Below are 21,432 nucleotides of genomic sequence, written 5' to 3' on the forward strand. Positions count from 1 at the left end.
TTTTAACACATCGCTAGAAAAAAAGCAAGCCAGCGTAAAAATCAATCCTTGTTTTTGATCATTATTTTTATAACATAAATGTAGAATTGTGTAATTGGCTTTCTTTTTTATGAATGTAACTATTTTTCATTATTTACTTTTACTAAATGTAAACCTGTACAATTCCCAAATAAAAAAAATAAAAAATAAAAAAAATTACCTCTCCAGACAATCAAACGCCTAAACCTGGTTTAAATACATTATCACAGCATCATGTACTTACCTACCTTTAAAATAAACGTATTGGACAATTATTATCATTTCTTGCGTTGCCATGTTACTTTTGACGTTGAATAAAAAATAGGAATATAATATTACAACTAAAAAAAAAAGTTAAATGGTCATAGAACGGGTCAAAGGTAATAGTAGAAGAAGAATCTCCACTTGGTAGACTAACCAAATCAAGTCCACCAAAAATTCATTGGTGGTTGAAACGATACAAATGGGCGGTTATCTGTACAGGTAGAGGACAACTTTAAATAATATTTTTAGGACAAAGTGAGAGGGTCACGTCCCGCAGCAATGAGGACAACGACGCAGAAGAAGAAGAAGATAAGGCAGGTTAAACAGTTTTCACAAGGTAATAATATTAGAACAATATAGGGTCATCGAAAAATAATGTAAACATTTAAAATAACTGTTGGAAATAATTCATGAAAATGTGCCTTTTTTTTAAATCGTACCTTAGCCAGTTTCGATGTGTGAACCGTTCGAACGGTTCACACATCGAAACATACTTAGGTATAGGTATAGGTATAGGAACGCGTTCGTCGCTTTGCAGTTGTATAGTCTGTAGTCGATTTTTGCCATGTACGTGCAATCATTTCAGGAGTAACTGTCAAGATAGCGGCAGAAAATCGCTCCCGCAGATATTCTACGTAAATGGAAGTGTAAATTGACAAATTGTAATGATTACCACTTATATTTATGTGAAATACCTGCGGGAGCAAATTTTCTGCCGCTATCGTGACAGGCACTCCTGGAATGATTACACTGGGACTACGTCGCAAGAAATCGACTATGGACTAAACATCTACAGAGTAACGAACGGTGCACACATCGAAAATACTAAGACACGGAATAAATTGTATCTGTTTCCGCATATTTTAAGATGAAAACCGTTAAATTATTTTTCGATCATTCTGTATACGAAAACTATCTGTACAGAAAACAGTAATTGATTGATCTTTGGAATTGATGGCCTGAATAATAGCTCTTTGTTCTTACTATGTAATCTAACGTGGCAAAAACATTACTTTTGTAACTTATCGATTTTGCTTGTTAGGTTGGTGCGTGACTCTATCGGTAGTTATTTCACAAGATACCTACGTATAACGCTACGAAGGTTTTGAATGAATTCATTAAATAGAGTTTACTCGAATAACGCTGATTTAAATGGTAATACTGTTAAACAGGTAACCGTCGTTTTACGCCGAATCACAATTACGCCGTTTGGTGGCGGCCGTGGGATTCATGGGTTTAGCCAACACCAAAGCGCCACGATTCTAATAGCAGAAACACTCTTACACGTTGTTTTATTATATAACCGTGTGCGCGAGCAGCTAATTGTGTGGGTAAGTGAAATTATTTTGAAATTGTAAAAGAAATATTTTCTTAAATTATTATATTTCGCTTAATATTTGTGACTAAAATAACTTTCCAAAGAGGAAAAAGATGAGAAAAAATTATGGGAAAACCTTAACACGGCCGACCTAACTCGTATTCTTTCTTCTTTAGAAAGGTTCACAGATGAGCTTTGCTATTCTGCAAGAAAGGAAGCTACAATCAAAACAAATCAAATTTAATGTTTTTTTACGTGTGTGATTTTAATTTTGTACCAACAAACTGGTGAATTAGTATTTATTTTTATAAAGTCTTTAATTTTATCAAGAGGTTATTTATTTTGTAAACAAATTTAAACTTTATTTGTCAAATATATTTACAATTAATTGTATATATAGACTATATAATAAATAAACATGTTAGATTTTTAGTAAAACTTTGACACGGAACCTTACATTATATTTGTGTTCATTTAACGCTGATTCATTTTACACCGGTGTTTCTCGGCACGAAACCCCGGCGTAAAACGACTGTTACCTGTATTTAAAAAAATGTAAGAGGGTTAAAAAGGGCGTGCGTGTTCTAAATCAAAAACCATAAAAATAATTTTAATTTACGTTTTTTTTCGTGAATCGGTTTTTTCGTTAGTTTTATCGTAATTTTGTATGATAAAGTATTTGGAATCAATACATTTACTGATATAATAGATACAATGATTGCAAATGTTTGTTTCATCAATTCGAAGAACCGAGATATGAAAATATTTTTTATATCACTTATTTTATGGGAACCTAGTCACATTATTCTTATGTTATAAAAGCAAAACGAAAAAGGGAAATAAAAACAAATTATTATTCAATAAAAAAAATAAATTTTATCGGGAATTTCTGAAATAATCAAAAAACATTAAGTATTAACAGTATATTTTTGTATTCCATAAAAAATAAAAAGGAATTTTATCGAAATTGATTTTTATTGAAATGAATTTTTATTTTTATTTTTATTGAAAAAAAAAACATTTGGGAGTAAGGGAATATGATTACCTGTAAGTATTTTAATATTTAATTGTTTTAGAATTTAATGAACCCTAATGATGACAAGGTTCTTGTCGAACCGGTCGGTTAAAGTGTACTTACATATAATAAAGAAAGTAGTTAAAACAAAGTTGTTTAATTTTATAAAGTTCAAAATTGTTGGGTCATGTCAGGTGTCTAGATGTAGAGTATCTACCTAACCTGATAACGAAATGGATTGGTTTCAAGTTGATAGACAAGTCATTTGCACACAGATGGCTCTCGATATAAAGTAAAACAATGCCTTGTGTTAGGCAGGTCTGCCGAAAGGTAGTGAAACTACGTTTTTTTCGAGGTTTCTGAGTAAGGGAAAGGCTGAGAGAAAGTAATCTCATCAACCTACACTAGCCATAAAAGACTAGCTGAAACACCGGGAAACCATGGTATTTTAGATAAATATAAGCGTTTCTTATATTCAGCGTTTCTTCATTACTTATTTTTATTTTGTAATTAAATTCACACGATTTTCGAAAAATGGCTGCAAAAATTCTGCACTCTTGAAAACTGAATTATGTATGTATTTCATTTTTAAGAGAAATGGGCACGTTCAACTCATGGAACAACGTTATTTTACAGTTATCTTAAATTTGGGTCCCCATTTAAAAATTCTAATATCTTAATTAAACGTCAATGCTTAAAATTTCAATATTTTTGTGCTCTGTAGTACTCGTACAATAACAGAAATATATTATTTTAGATTTAGAGTTAACGGTTGTGTGTGTGTGTGTGTGTGTGTGTGTGTGTGTGTGTGTGTGTGTGTGTGTGTGTGTGTGTGTGTGTGTGTGTGTGTGTCATATAAACATATTTTGTGCATACACTCTTATTGGAACACTTTATTTATTATCTGCGTTATATTGTTAAATGCAAATTTTAAAATTAAAATAATAAAACAAACAAAATATCTATGTGTTAGTATCCAGCAAGCTTAATTCAGACTAATAAAAATAATAACTAACTGTTGATACCATTTTTATAAATTCATTAAGTTTGATATATGATTATTTTCTACAATTAAAGAAAAAAAGTTTTATTTACTACAGTTAAAGAAAAAATATAAAACACGTCTTTATTATGAATGAAGACGTGTTTTATTTTTTTCTTTAATTGTAGTAAATAATATTTCAAAAGAAACTTCAGCGATGTAGAACCAACTGAAGCCTCTTACTAAGGATTATTTTACTGTCAGTTCTATTTATAAAATGAATTTTCTACGTGCTTTGTAGCATTCTTTGTCGAGGGAATTATCACTTAATTACCTCTGGTTAAAAGTATAAATTACAGTAAAGATTCGAATAAATTGTGCGCCTTTATGGAACTGAACGTTGAAAAAAACTGTTGGGATGAAAAGGATTATCTATCTAAAAGACGAAAAAGGAAATTGCTTTTATGTGGAACATTTGATGAAGATGGGAAGTACTCACAATGAAAACCAACCAAACCTTTGTACCGGACGTTTTACAAATAAAACTGGGAATGAGTTAAATAAACCACATATACATTTTCGGTGACGCCATGGTCACTGACGTTACCTTTTACTCCAACTTGTAAATATGTCCAAAAAAAATCCGAAAACCAACTCGTTCAAAATAAAAATTGAATCCCTATTACGTATACAAGTAATATCATTCTTAAAAACTAAGAATATGTTTTATTTATTTCTTTAATTAGCTTATATTACATTTAATACAAACTATTTTTTACATTATATTTTCATATTTAATTATATAAATTTACATCTTCTTACGGTATATAAAACTTCTTATTTTCATTCTTCATATATTCAGGCATACATTTTCAAACCCTTATACATTATACGATTTTGCAAAAATTTCTTATACTTTGTTTGTGGTTATTATTATTTTATTAAACTACTTAATGCCAAAATATTTAGGTAATTTATCGTTAAAAAATTATATATAAAGATAAGCATATCATAAATTAGTATTTTTTTATGGGTAATCAGTTGAATTCTTATCTCATTTTTTCTTCATTTTTTCTACGTTCTTTTATCTATTTTTCTTAGTTCTTTTAAAAAATATCCATTTTTTTCAATATCTATCATTGGACAAAAATAAAACTATGGAGCAGTTATCTACGCGTGCAATTGCCAATATATCGTATAAATATATATACAGGAGAAAGTGACCAAGTGCATTTTTTACAAAAACGTGATCGTTGACTATTTATTATCTTACTAGCTTAATATTGCCCTAAAAAATCTTAAAGCGATTTTAAACTAGGAAGTATAATATATTGACTTGTTATGATAAATGACTAACTGCATTGGTGTTTATTTTTTTGCCAAGCAAAAGTGACTTAAATGGCCCTCCTGAACATTTTACGTTTTGTTAATTGGTGACTTTCTCCTGTACGACTACGATATAATAAATTCGGTTGTTATGAGAAAACAATCGTTTATTTAAAAGTCATATTATTCTATTGAATTTTTTCTCTCATTAAGTAAATATAAATTAGTCCACTTCCATAATATTGTGGTTAGTCAAATGTTTACGAAAGACAACTAATGATTTGATTGAATATTTATTTTTGTTTAATTTATTGTATTCAATCTTCATGTACAGAAAATAAATAAGTACATTGGCGGTACCAACTAACCAAAAACAGACTAGTGATATTGATCAAAACGTTTGATACCATATATAGCTGTTCGCAATCAGAAGGTTGATAGTACTTTACATTTAAAAAAAAAACAAAAATTACAAATTAACATTAAAAAAAAAACAAATTTCAAAAGATGATAATAAGGAGGGCAAAGGAAAAAATGGAGTTTGAGGAAGGAGGTAGAGGGAAAAACTAAGGGAGGAGGTTTGATGGACAGTTATGATTCTAATGATAAAAAGGAATGTCTCGGACGTTTCTTAAAAGTTATTAGAGAAGGTGCATTTTTTACAAGGAGAGGTCATTCATTCCATAGTCTGGCCGCTTGGACAGAGAAGGTTACAATTACTAAAGAATGAAGTGTTATGGCGAGGAATGGAAAGTGGTCTATCTTGGGAAAAACGAAGTGATAGACCATGATCCGATAAGTATATAATATAAAATTTTCAGCCAGATATTTAGGTGCATTGATATTTCTTTCATAAGACAGGTTTTTTTTCTAATTTAAAGTATATCCATTTTTGGTATTTGATAAATTTATTTTCATGGATCTTATGTCGCATTTTACTAATTCTACCCTGATTTAAATATTTATGAAGCATTTAAATTTGAAACGTTTATGAATTTCTACAGTAATTTATTCCGAAAGATTTAATATAATGTATCCTTAATCCTCTGAAGTGGTTTCATAACAGAACACGAAGACATATTTGTATTAATTTATGTTTTAGAGAAATATTACATTAATTGCATGTGATGTAAACAATGTTTAATAATTACAAATATAACGTCTCCGTTCTGATGCAAAGCAAACAACTAATGGCGGTGGAATTGTTTACCCTTCACATAATTAGCTAAAAGAGAACGCGATTGACAAAACGATTCGTTATCTGTTTGTTAACAGATAACGAATCGAGATAATATCCCTGTTGGGAGCATTTAAAAAATTTTAACACATCGCTAGAAAAAAAGCAAGCCAGCGTAAAAATCAATCCTTGTTTTTGATCATTATTTTTATAACATAAATGTAGAATTGTGTAATTGGCTTTCTTTTTTATGAATGTAACTATTTTTCATTATTTACTTTTACTAAATGTAAACCTGTACAATTCCCAAATAAAAAAAATAAAAAATAAAAAAAATTACCTCTCCAGACAATCAAACGCCTAAACCTGGTTTAAATACATTATCACAGCATCATGTACTTACCTACCTTTAAAATAAACGTATTGGACAATTATTATCATTTCTTGCGTTGCCATGTTACTTTTGACGTTGAATAAAAAATAGGAATATAATATTACAACTAAAAAAAAAAGTTAAATGGTCATAGAACGGGTCAAAGGTAATAGTAGAAGAAGAATCTCCACTTGGTAGACTAACCAAATCAAGTCCACCAAAAATTCATTGGTGGTTGAAACGATACAAATGGGCGGTTATCTGTACAGGTAGAGGACAACTTTAAATAATATTTTTAGGACAAAGTGAGAGGGTCACGTCCCGCAGCAATGAGGACAACGACGCAGAAGAAGAAGAAGATAAGGCAGGTTAAACAGTTTTCACAAGGTAATAATATTAGAACAATATAGGGTCATCGAAAAATAATGTAAACATTTAAAATAACTGTTGGAAATAATTCATGAAAATGTGCCTTTTTTTTAAATCGTACCTTAGCCAGTTTCGATGTGTGAACCGTTCGAACGGTTCACACATCGAAACATACTTAGGTATAGGTATAGGTATAGGAACGCGTTCGTCGCTTTGCAGTTGTATAGTCTGTAGTCGATTTTTGCCATGTACGTGCAATCATTTCAGGAGTAACTGTCAAGATAGCGGCAGAAAATCGCTCCCGCAGATATTCTACGTAAATGGAAGTGTAAATTGACAAATTGTAATGATTACCACTTATATTTATGTGAAATACCTGCGGGAGCAAATTTTCTGCCGCTATCGTGACAGGCACTCCTGGAATGATTACACTGGGACTACGTCGCAAGAAATCGACTATGGACTAAACATCTACAGAGTAACGAACGGTGCACACATCGAAAATACTAAGACACGGAATAAATTGTATCTGTTTCCGCATATTTTAAGATGAAAACCGTTAAATTATTTTTCGATCATTCTGTATACGAAAACTATCTGTACAGAAAACAGTAATTGATTGATCTTTGGAATTGATGGCCTGAATAATAGCTCTTTGTTCTTACTATGTAATCTAACGTGGCAAAAACATTACTTTTGTAACTTATCGATTTTGCTTGTTAGGTTGGTGCGTGACTCTATCGGTAGTTATTTCACAAGATACCTACGTATAACGCTACGAAGGTTTTGAATGAATTCATTAAATAGAGTTTACTCGAATAACGCTGATTTAAATGGTAATACTGTTAAACAGGTAACCGTCGTTTTACGCCGAATCACAATTACGCCGTTTGGTGGCGGCCGTGGGATTCATGGGTTTAGCCAACACCAAAGCGCCACGATTCTAATAGCAGAAACACTCTTACACGTTGTTTTATTATATAACCGTGTGCGCGAGCAGCTAATTGTGTGGGTAAGTGAAATTATTTTGAAATTGTAAAAGAAATATTTTCTTAAATTATTATATTTCGCTTAATATTTGTGACTAAAATAACTTTCCAAAGAGGAAAAAGATGAGAAAAAATTATGGGAAAACCTTAACACGGCCGACCTAACTCGTATTCTTTCTTCTTTAGAAAGGTTCACAGATGAGCTTTGCTATTCTGCAAGAAAGGAAGCTACAATCAAAACAAATCAAATTTAATGTTTTTTTACGTGTGTGATTTTAATTTTGTACCAACAAACTGGTGAATTAGTATTTATTTTTATAAAGTCTTTAATTTTATCAAGAGGTTATTTATTTTGTAAACAAATTTAAACTTTATTTGTCAAATATATTTACAATTAATTGTATATATAGACTATATAATAAATAAACATGTTAGATTTTTAGTAAAACTTTGACACGGAACCTTACATTATATTTGTGTTCATTTAACGCTGATTCATTTTACACCGGTGTTTCTCGGCACGAAACCCCGGCGTAAAACGACTGTTACCTGTATTTAAAAAAATGTAAGAGGGTTAAAAAGGGCGTGCGTGTTCTAAATCAAAAACCATAAAAATAATTTTAATTTACGTTTTTTTTCGTGAATCGGTTTTTTCGTTAGTTTTATCGTAATTTTGTATGATAAAGTATTTGGAATCAATACATTTACTGATATAATAGATACAATGATTGCAAATGTTTGTTTCATCAATTCGAAGAACCGAGATATGAAAATATTTTTTATATCACTTATTTTATGGGAACCTAGTCACATTATTCTTATGTTATAAAAGCAAAACGAAAAAGGGAAATAAAAACAAATTATTATTCAATAAAAAAAATAAATTTTATCGGGAATTTCTGAAATAATCAAAAAACATTAAGTATTAACAGTATATTTTTGTATTCCATAAAAAATAAAAAGGAATTTTATCGAAATTGATTTTTATTGAAATGAATTTTTATTTTTATTTTTATTGAAAAAAAAAACATTTGGGAGTAAGGGAATATGATTACCTGTAAGTATTTTAATATTTAATTGTTTTAGAATTTAATGAACCCTAATGATGACAAGGTTCTTGTCGAACCGGTCGGTTAAAGTGTACTTACATATAATAAAGAAAGTAGTTAAAACAAAGTTGTTTAATTTTATAAAGTTCAAAATTGTTGGGTCATGTCAGGTGTCTAGATGTAGAGTATCTACCTAACCTGATAACGAAATGGATTGGTTTCAAGTTGATAGACAAGTCATTTGCACACAGATGGCTCTCGATATAAAGTAAAACAATGCCTTGTGTTAGGCAGGTCTGCCGAAAGGTAGTGAAACTACGTTTTTTTCGAGGTTTCTGAGTAAGGGAAAGGCTGAGAGAAAGTAATCTCATCAACCTACACTAGCCATAAAAGACTAGCTGAAACACCGGGAAACCATGGTATTTTAGATAAATATAAGCGTTTCTTATATTCAGCGTTTCTTCATTACTTATTTTTATTTTGTAATTAAATTCACACGATTTTCGAAAAATGGCTGCAAAAATTCTGCACTCTTGAAAACTGAATTATGTATGTATTTCATTTTTAAGAGAAATGGGCACGTTCAACTCATGGAACAACGTTATTTTACAGTTATCTTAAATTTGGGTCCCCATTTAAAAATTCTAATATCTTAATTAAACGTCAATGCTTAAAATTTCAATATTTTTGTGCTCTGTAGTACTCGTACAATAACAGAAATATATTATTTTAGATTTAGAGTTAACGGTTGTGTGTGTGTGTGTGTGTGTGTGTGTGTGTGTGTGTGTGTGTGTGTGTGTGTGTGTGTGTGTGTGTGTGTGTGTGTGTCATATAAACATATTTTGTGCATACACTCTTATTGGAACACTTTATTTATTATCTGCGTTATATTGTTAAATGCAAATTTTAAAATTAAAATAATAAAACAAACAAAATATCTATGTGTTAGTATCCAGCAAGCTTAATTCAGACTAATAAAAATAATAACTAACTGTTGATACCATTTTTATAAATTCATTAAGTTTGATATATGATTATTTTCTACAATTAAAGAAAAAAAGTTTTATTTACTACAGTTAAAGAAAAAATATAAAACACGTCTTTATTATGAATGAAGACGTGTTTTATTTTTTTCTTTAATTGTAGTAAATAATATTTCAAAAGAAACTTCAGCGATGTAGAACCAACTGAAGCCTCTTACTAAGGATTATTTTACTGTCAGTTCTATTTATAAAATGAATTTTCTACGTGCTTTGTAGCATTCTTTGTCGAGGGAATTATCACTTAATTACCTCTGGTTAAAAGTATAAATTACAGTAAAGATTCGAATAAATTGTGCGCCTTTATGGAACTGAACGTTGAAAAAAACTGTTGGGATGAAAAGGATTATCTATCTAAAAGACGAAAAAGGAAATTGCTTTTATGTGGAACATTTGATGAAGATGGGAAGTACTCACAATGAAAACCAACCAAACCTTTGTACCGGACGTTTTACAAATAAAACTGGGAATGAGTTAAATAAACCACATATACATTTTCGGTGACGCCATGGTCACTGACGTTACCTTTTACTCCAACTTGTAAATATGTCCAAAAAAAATCCGAAAACCAACTCGTTCAAAATAAAAATTGAATCCCTATTACGTATACAAGTAATATCATTCTTAAAAACTAAGAATATGTTTTATTTATTTCTTTAATTAGCTTATATTACATTTAATACAAACTATTTTTTACATTATATTTTCATATTTAATTATATAAATTTACATCTTCTTACGGTATATAAAACTTCTTATTTTCATTCTTCATATATTCAGGCATACATTTTCAAACCCTTATACATTATACGATTTTGCAAAAATTTCTTATACTTTGTTTGTGGTTATTATTATTTTATTAAACTACTTAATGCCAAAATATTTAGGTAATTTATCGTTAAAAAATTATATATAAAGATAAGCATATCATAAATTAGTATTTTTTTATGGGTAATCAGTTGAATTCTTATCTCATTTTTTCTTCATTTTTTCTACGTTCTTTTATCTATTTTTCTTAGTTCTTTTAAAAAATATCCATTTTTTTCAATATCTATCATTGGACAAAAATAAAACTATGGAGCAGTTATCTACGCGTGCAATTGCCAATATATCGTATAAATATATATACAGGAGAAAGTGACCAAGTGCATTTTTTACAAAAACGTGATCGTTGACTATTTATTATCTTACTAGCTTAATATTGCCCTAAAAAATCTTAAAGCGATTTTAAACTAGGAAGTATAATATATTGACTTGTTATGATAAATGACTAACTGCATTGGTGTTTATTTTTTTGCCAAGCAAAAGTGACTTAAATGGCCCTCCTGAACATTTTACGTTTTGTTAATTGGTGACTTTCTCCTGTACGACTACGATATAATAAATTCGGTTGTTATGAGAAAACAATCGTTTATTTAAAAGTCATATTATTCTATTGAATTTTTTCTCTCATTAAGTAAATATAAATTAGTCCACTTCCATAATATTGTGGTTAGTCAAATGTTTACGAAAGACAACTAATGATTTGATTGAATATTTATTTTTGTTTAATTTATTGTATTCAATCTTCATGTACAGAAAATAAATAAGTACATTGGCGGTACCAACTAACCAAAAACAGACTAGTGATATTGATCAAAACGTTTGATACCATATATAGCTGTTCGCAATCAGAAGGTTGATAGTACTTTACATTTAAAAAAAAAACAAAAATTACAAATTAACATTAAAAAAAAAACAAATTTCAAAAGATGATAATAAGGAGGGCAAAGGAAAAAATGGAGTTTGAGGAAGGAGGTAGAGGGAAAAACTAAGGGAGGAGGTTTGATGGACAGTTATGATTCTAATGATAAAAAGGAATGTCTCGGACGTTTCTTAAAAGTTATTAGAGAAGGTGCATTTTTTACAAGGAGAGGTCATTCATTCCATAGTCTGGCCGCTTGGACAGAGAAGGTTACAATTACTAAAGAATGAAGTGTTATGGCGAGGAATGGAAAGTGGTCTATCTTGGGAAAAACGAAGTGATAGACCATGATCCGATAAGTATATAATGTAAAAATTTTCAGCCAGATATTTAGGTGCATTGATATTTCTTTCATAAGACAGGTTTTTCCTAATTTAAAGTAATATCAATTGGTATTTGATAAATTTATTTTCATGGATCTTATGTCGCATTTTACTAATTCTACCCTGATTTAAATATTTATGAAGCATTTAAATTTGAAACGTTTATGAATTTCTACAGTAATTTATTCCGAAAGATTTAATATAATGTATCCTTAATCCTCTGAAGTGGTTTCATAACAGAACACGAAGACACATTTGTATTTATTTATGGTTAATAAATAATTCAATGTCGTAGAGAAATATTACATTAATTGCATGTAATGTAAACAATGTTTAATAATTACAAATATAACGTCTCCGTTCTGATGCAAAGCAAACAACTAATGGCGGTGAAATTGTTTACCCTTCACATAATTAGCTAAAAGAGAACGCTTAATATTTACTGTATTTAATTTTCTTGAATATTGTATGATACTAGTTTGAAGTGTATAATTTAACCGTCATATGTGTTCAAAACACCATAATCCATGTTATACGTGAAATTTTGTATCTGAAATGGTACAAATATCTATTTTGTGTTACTCGTTAATGTTCATTTTTATTTATTTAGTTTATTTGTTCGGGAATTGTACAGCTTTACATTTAAAAAAGTAAATAATAAAAAATAGTTACATAAACAATAATAATAATTACATTACATTAACAAAAAAAGTTAAATTAATAAAAACAAAGCCAATTAAATAATTCTCTATTTATGTTAAAATAACTATTAAAACATTAAGAGATACAATTTTTTTTTAAAGTGGGAGTGTGTGTGTGAGGAAGGGAGTAAAAGGGTAAGGGTATGGTATTAAAAATATAATTTGCAGGAAGGAAAAGGAAAGGAGAGGAATTAGAGTGCTTTAAGGATTTTTTTATGAATTAATGTATCTATTTTGTTGAATATCAACAAAAAAAATATATAGTAAAACGTACACGATGTACAAACGTAAAGTAACGAATCAACAAAAGTAAAATTAAACTACTTTTCTAATTAGATTATTGAGGTAAAGTTTTACAAAATAAATCTGAGTAGAATGGTGAATGTTACACGTTTATAAAGTGATCACTAAAACCAGCCTACAATAGGTCGTGAAACCTGTAAATTCCCAAACTTCTATATCCTTCTTCATCTATGTTGAGATATCAATTTAAGCATTTACTTTACGGAACCGATACGCTGATAAAACAAATCTAATCAATTTAAGCAATTTGTATATAAACGTGAACATAAAAAATAGTCAAAAACTCGTCGTTTTTTATGTTTTTTTTAATCGTTAAAAATTTCTTAATAAAGTACATTATTTAAATTATGAAAATTGTTCAGCAAACTGTAAACGTATACAACACACTTTTTTTTTACAAAAATATAAGCAATTTTAATATAAAGCCACTCGCCGAGATTTTTTTTCACCGGTTGTGAGACGTACCCGTCTCTTCGTCAAGATAATGACTACTTTAGCATGCAAACATGTCACCACCATAGCACTAATCACACACTTAATAGTACTGAATAGTGCTATGGTGGTGACGTGTATTATTACTTGCATAATGTTATAGTGATTGTCCTGACAAAGAGATGGGTACGTCACGCAAACGGTAGACAAAAATCTCGGCGAGTGGTTATTTACTAATATTACTAAAAAAATATATATATATTTAAGTAAAAATGACTAACTATAAAGTAAATGCTTTAAATATTAATAGTATTGAGAGTAGTACGTCATCATTTTTGACATGGTCAGTATTTCCAGTGTATTCGCATTTATTACGTAAAATGAAAAAGCTTCTGTATGCACGCAAAAGGTTCTACACGAGAGCTGAAAGTATACAAAATTAGATATTTATGGCGTTAGCGTTCGTTCCTTTGTTACCAACTTCTGCTACCCTGGGTACTATGTATTTAAATTTTAATATAATTGTAAATTTTAATGTTAACTTGGAAAATACTACTAATTAAAATACAACATTAAAATAAAACATGTTTAAAATTAATTTATTACAAGGCACCTGTTATTTTAACGACGTATCACTGGTTCTTGAATCATTACGTAAAACATTAGCACAAGTAAAAAATATGTAAAATGTAATAATACTAGAGATCTCAATATTGACATCCTTAAACATGGACACACCCACTAAAGTGCAAAGGCAAATAGCCGCAAGTTAAAAACAGTAGTTTTGAGATAAATGGGTTTTAAGTTAACTTAAAATTATGCTTTTTGGCAACTCGTGTATCAAATTAATACAATTTTGCTATTTTGATAATGAATATCTCGGTAAAGAAAGAAGACAGAACAAAATCTGTAATTGTATATGATAGAGGCCAGTTATAAAAATGCTCTGAGCCGTGTAACGCCAAACAGCCGCAATTGGAGTTACGGCTAGTTGCCTTTACATATTAGCCCAACGAAACAACTACGAATAACTTCTGTTGCATTACTCATTTAAATCAACTATAAATAAAACTACAAGAAAATACAAAGAAAGTGAATCTTGCATTGATCTTATCATAGTTAAATAAAAAAATCATTATGAAATTGGTCACTCCACCTAAATACAGTCAGCTAATCATACAATTATTGTTGCATATTTGTCAATTTCTCATAGTAGGTACTTATTTCGTAACATAACATTATTTTTTATTTCGTGTTGTTATATTTGTAATTTAAAAATAATATTTTTTATAATGTAAATGAATGTTTCGTCACGGGTTCTGCCTAGTGAGACGTTCATCAAAAAATAAAACATCGTTAAGAGTAATTATTAACAAATAATTCAATTTCAGGCAAATTATTACAGACAAGAAAATTAAAACATATAGTGCTGAACATTCAGGACATCTAACAAATGTAAATCCTTCGCACCTACATATTGACACATTTTATATCGCTGCTTTTCTATCCTGATAATTTAGTTCATCACACCGAATGGCTTCAATTCTTCACTTGGCATTCCTTATTTCCAACTCCTCTTCTCAACCTTCCAAGACAATTTCAATTTCATTGCTCGGTCTTCTACATATTTTTGAAGTTTTCTTTTTAGATTTACATAAAGTTATTCCAAGTTCTTCTCAGAATCTTTTTAACTTGAGTTCTGGGTACCTTGCCTACAAATATCTACGCCTTTGTGACGATTTCGTTGTCTTTCCAAGAAACGTCAATGCATGTATATTATAAATACGAGAATAAGTGTCAAATTCATCAGGGGTCCCTCCGAGTAATTTACAAATTTCTTTCTCTGATGAATCCATGAAATCAGTGTTTATAAAATAAAGGAAAGGATAGTATGTATTCCGCTATAGTGTAAATATATCAGTAAATAAGTGTAGTAGTTGTCAAAATACATTTTTTTTAATGTCCAGTAATTGAAACGTTCTCGTTATTTTAATGAACAAATCAGGTTTATACCAAACGTTATATTTAGAAACTTTACAAAATGAAATAAAACACTTACTTTTTCTGACCACATTTTAGGCACTATTTTCCAAACTGATTTCGACAAATAACCTACTAACGTAGATAAATACTTTAAATATATAAGTATGTATAATTTTTGTTTTTTTGTTTTTGTTTTTTGTGTGCTCTGAATAAATTCAAAAAATCAAAATTCATAAATTGTGCCACACTATTCTTCTTCTTTCCATGTTCGCTCCCTAGTTGGAGCATATGGCCAACACGAGACGTCTCCAAGTCACTCTGTCACGCGCCATCTCTTTGGCTTCCTCCCAGGTCAGTCCGGCGTCTCGAAGTTCCGCTGAGTATAGTCGGTGAATGGTCGTCAGCGGCCTTCCGGGGCGCCGGAATCCTCGGATTTGGACGAAGAGACATGAGGGGTTGATGCTCTCAGGTGGCAATCTAAGGACATGTCTTAACCATGTCCACCTTCTCCTCTTCAGGACTTCCAGTATGAGGGGCTGTTGAGTTCTTCTCCATCATCATCATTCCTGACGAAGTCATACCACTTTCCCAGTATTCTCCTCAGGCACCTATTTTCAAAACATGCTAGATTCTTGCTTTGAGCTTTGGTGAGGTGCCACGACTCACATATGTACACCAACACTGTTAGGATGCAGGCGTTAAAGAGACGACACTTGGTTTTTGTCGAGTAATGCACTGAGTCCCAGATTTTTTTTCGCGCCAAAATATAGCATTGTAAAAAACATATTAATCATTTTCTTGACATTTTTTCCTAAAATAAAAATACTTAATATGGTGTGTGGATGATTATCGAGTTTGTATCTATGTAATTTTATTGATACATTTCTTTTTATCCGATGATTGATACTTTAAACTTCTATAGTCACTTATCTCACTGTTGACTTATTCAGTGCTATCACTCGTGCTATTACTATTACTATTGCTATTACTCGTTGACTTATTCAGTTTTTGTAATTACTTATTTATGATAAGAGGCCTAAATAATTTGTTAAGGATTTGTAATTTGATATATTATCATTTAATATCGAATTAGTCATACATTTATTTATAGTACTCTGTGTAGGGTAAAATTTTAAATAATTATGAATGAAGTTTAAAGCGCGAAGATTATTTTGTAACTGCAAAATCGTTTGCTGCTCCTAATATAAATGTCGATAACATTATGAATCCCCCTATACCCTAACCAGGTTTGAAAATTTTATATTGAATTCCAATCGCTTGGAAAATTGGTTTTATAAAGTTCCCTCGTACAATTGAATAGCATGTTTCAAATGAGAATATACTGCGATTTTATACTGAGCCTTTTGGTAATTTTAATTTATGAAAGGATATATTATTTTTTGACATCTCAACATAGATGAAGAAGAATATGGATATCTCGGCATTTATGGGGTGTATAACCGTCATAGGATGATTAAAGTGATCACTTTAAACACGTGTAATATTCAACATTTCTACCCATAATTAACAACCACACTAATCAAATTTTTTGACCTTCTATATTGTTTACATTAGAAACATTTTCAAACCCTTATCCGCACCCCAATGGTGCGGATAAGGGTTATATAATGTGTTTATATAATGCTGTGTAATGCAGTGCATAGGGCACTGCATTATATAAACACAGTGTTATCTTGATCGTTAACACACGAAGGAAAGGTGATCAGCCCTCTGCTTCAGGTACGAGTCCAGGGTAATATTGAATAAATATTAGAGTGAAAAAATCACTTGTATTTATTTGACCCCCCACCCTGGGAATCGAACCCGGGACCTCCAGAACGGTAGCCGAGCATGCTGACCATTACACTACGGAGGCAGACAAAAACATTGTGCTTGATTTCACTATAATTTCACTATCCAAGAGGAGAGGAAAGAAGCTTTTTATTGAGCAGAAACTCTTTCATTTGTATATGAGGTCCGATTCCTAGATAATAATCTAAATATCTGGATAAGAAAATAAATAATCTGGATTATAATCTAAGTAAATGCCCAGACTTCCATATTCTTCTTCACTTACATATATATTTAAAATCTTAAAATCATAATATTTCAAATCAATTCAAACTCAGCCAACCGTTTTTTATATCTTCCTTTTTAACTCTGCAATACATCATTTTTTTTCACTCATACGTCGAAGAGATTGAATTTTGAGAGCTCTCGTCATGCTTTTATCCTTCTTTTGCATTTTGCAAATTGTATATTTCACATTCATTCTTTTAACTTTTGCATATGAGGAAAGGCAGGATATAGAAACGACATATGTACGAAAAGAATTGAAGTAAATATTTCACAACCCCTACGGAAAAACGCCAGAAGGGTTCGTTAGTCGGGCAAATAATACTGTTCAAATTTTTCTTGAACTAAATTATATTTTAACTAAGTTACCCTAACACGTCCAACATTTACGGGCAGTGTAAATATACATAGAAAAACGTGCATATTTTACGCCTTAGAGGGATGTTTTTACTATGTGGAGGGTTGTAAACCGACGCAACGGAGCGATTTTATGCATAGTTCGGGGAGACGCGAGCTACTGCCACACCTGCCTCATAAAACATTCTGCCTCGTCATACGAGTAAGGGGGGCTGGTGAGGTGTTTGTAGGTCAAGAACTAATACTACCACATAACAAATGAGGTGGAAAACCCAAAACGCGTAAAATATTGTAATCAAAAGGGATGAAATTAATTGTGCTTTTTGTTTGACACTCTACGCCGAAGGTAGAAATTATCATGGCAGTATTCATTTCGCTCACTCCTTTCAACAACGTCTTAAATGAAAAAACTTGATTTTTCTGGAGGTCATTTGGGTCCGCCAAATAACTTTTTTTTTTTGAAAAAAGGGCGCAAAACATCGAGTGTAGCTTCGGCTGTGTGGCACGTAGCGCCGTCCTGTTGAAACCAAATGTTGCCAATATCCTCCTCTTCAATTTTTGTGAACAAAAATCCGTTCAACATGGCCCGATAACGATCGCCATTGACTGTAACGGCCACTCCTTGCTCATTTTCAAAGAAAAATGGCCCAATTATGCCTCTGGACCAAAATCCGCACCAAACAGTGACTCGTTTTGGGTGTACCGGCTTTTCAATGTATGCGTGCGGGTTTTCTGTGCCCCAAATACGACAATTTTGCTTGTTTACATACCCGCCAAGATCAAAATGAGCTTCATCCGAAAAGATGATTTTTTTGGCAAAATCGGCATCTTCTGTAAGTCGATCGCAGGCCCACTCAGCGAAGCGAAAACGCATTGGATGGTCAGTTGGCTTCAACTCCTGAACCAATTGGACTTTGTATGGCGTCATACCAAGGTCTTTATGCAAAATTCGTCTCAATGATGTCTCCGAAATGTTCAATTGTTGAGAACGACGGTGAATTGATGTTGATGGCGCTTCACGCACACTTTCTGCCACAACATCGATATTCTCGGGTGTACGCACTGTTTTTGGCTTTTCACGCTTTGGTTTATCGATGAGGATGCCAGTTTCTTTCACTTTTTTCACAAGATAACGAACATACGGAGCTGACGGTGCTTCTCTTCTTCCAAAAACCGTACGCAATTTTCGCACACATTCTGCAACATTACCATGATTTTCAAAGTAATGTCGCAATATTTCCCAGCGTTGTTCAAGCGTATACACAACCATATTCGCTCAGCGGAAGGATAAAACTAATTATCTGTCAAATCAGACATGAGCTAAGTGTTACCATTCACGAAATAAGCACTAGTTGAAAAAAAAAACTTTAAATGGCGGACCCTTTACAATGTATCAAAAATAAATATCAAGCCACTTATTGAACTTTTTACTGTGCAACAGATCTTTTTAGGTAAAACCCTGTTTCTTCTCCATTTGAAACATATTAAGTATATTTAAAAAAAAATAAAATAAAACCTTTTCTTCAAAATGCAAAAACAACACTTTCTGCCCTGTAGCGGGTAAATATTAAGTTAAAAATATGCCGCTTTTGCTGGGATATAGTAAATTTACAGGGCACTCCGAAAACATGCACAACTGAAAATTGACGATTTTTGGTTTATGACGTTCTTGAAAGGAGTGAGCGATTTGTTTGCAGCAACTCTAACACTGAAACCACTGTCTTAAGTTTTAAGGTCAGAATATTCGTCTTATTACTTCACCTTGTGGTGTAAAACGTTTTATTTACTTATTATTGTGATTTCGTTTATTTTTACAATATATTATATAGCTCCTTGAAGATGATCAAATCCGATCCGAAATTACTGTCAGTAAAATGTCAAAACTGCGCATCAGTAACGTCGAAATAATGAGCAAATGCTTAATGGGTAAATGCTGAGAAGTTCCTGATTGGCCCACACTAGATTATCCATCCTGTTCCCAACACAGATTTAAATAAAACATCTTTACAAGTTAGGGAAACAAAAATCCACTTAATGATCTATATACCTTGTACATAATTAGCAAAGAAATTAAGTCATGCAATTCCCATTCAAAAAAAAACGTAGAAGTAACGTAATGTTAATTTCATAGACTACAACCTGGCCATTTAAGATATTGAATCAATGTTTAATAAAATTATTATTTTTATAGGTTCCAAACACAAGTAATTAATAAATGTGTAATATTATTTACAACACTTTGAGTGTGTCCAAATACAAATCTGGATTAGCTCCAATTGAAGAAGTTATTTTTCATATTATTCTTTATCTCACCAAAAGATGTGTCTAGTGAAGTTCTAGTGATTCAAGAACAATGTTTTTGAATTGGTTCATATATATATAGAACTTCCAAGAATTTGAGTAGTATCAATAATGGGTCGAATTGGTGAATGTTACACTAATGCAATATTCCAATATAGATGGCAGTAGTGAAGCAATTAACCAACATTTTGAGTATGTCCAAATACTTGTTCACAAAATCTGGATTATCCCCAATTACAAGAGTCACTTTCGTATTATTTTTTGACATCTCATCAAAGATGAATTAGAATATGAAAGTTTGGGCATTTACGGGGCTAACGACGTCAAAAAATAATGTGTAATATTATTATTAATGTGATATGTTTTGAAGCATCTTAACCATATGTACCATATTACGTCTATAAAAAATTCTCGCTTCAGCCCTGGTAAAGCTCTGGTTTTTAAAAAGTAAAAAGAAACATTATTTCTTTATCTTTTGCGAGTACAAAAAAAAACATGTGGTAATAATGTTTTTTAATCTGTTTTCTTTGGTCATGTTATTCAAATTCAAATGTCAAGTGTCTCGGATTATTCAAAAAAGGATCCTGACCCCAATAAGAAAGCAAAAGACCTATACTCAAGATTCTTAGACTTTAAGTACAAGAGAATCTCGAGTCTAAAGATTGCCATGGCAGTCGAGAAGATTCTCAAACCAGTACGCCAGGGGATGAAAAACTTATTGACAGGCATATTTGTTTATTTTTCGTCCTACACGTATGTAATTATAATTTACAATAATATGTCCTCACTGGGTTGTCTCATGCCGAGGGTACATTTCACAATATTAAAAAAATAATTAAACTTATTAAATTAAATTAAACGAATAGTAATTTGTGCATGCATGCAATCATATCGCTCACTCCTTTCAAGAACGTCATAAATCAGAAAACTAGATTATTCAGGAGAACGTTTTTAAAGTTTTAAAATATAATACAATGTATTAAAAATACATATCAAGCCACGTATTGAACTTTTTACTGTGCAACAGATCTTTTTAGGTAAAACCTGAAGTTTTTTTCTCCATATGAAAAATATTTAGTATATTTCAAAAAATAATTAAACAATGCCTTTTCTTCAAAATGCAAAAACGACACTTTCTGCCCTGTAGCGGGTAAATATTTAGTTAAAATATGCCTCTTTTGCTGGGATATAGTACATTTTCTTGGGCATTCCGAAAACATGCACAACTGAAAATTGACGATTTTTGATTTATGACGGTCTTGAAAGGAGTGAGCGATGTATGACCTGACGGA

The sequence above is a fragment of the Brachycentrus maculatus genome, unplaced genomic scaffold, assembly GCF_059751285.1.
Source record: "Brachycentrus maculatus isolate JH-2025_06_01 unplaced genomic scaffold, ASM5975128v1 h1tg000334l, whole genome shotgun sequence".
Lineage (NCBI taxonomy): Eukaryota > Metazoa > Arthropoda > Insecta > Trichoptera > Brachycentridae > Brachycentrus > Brachycentrus maculatus.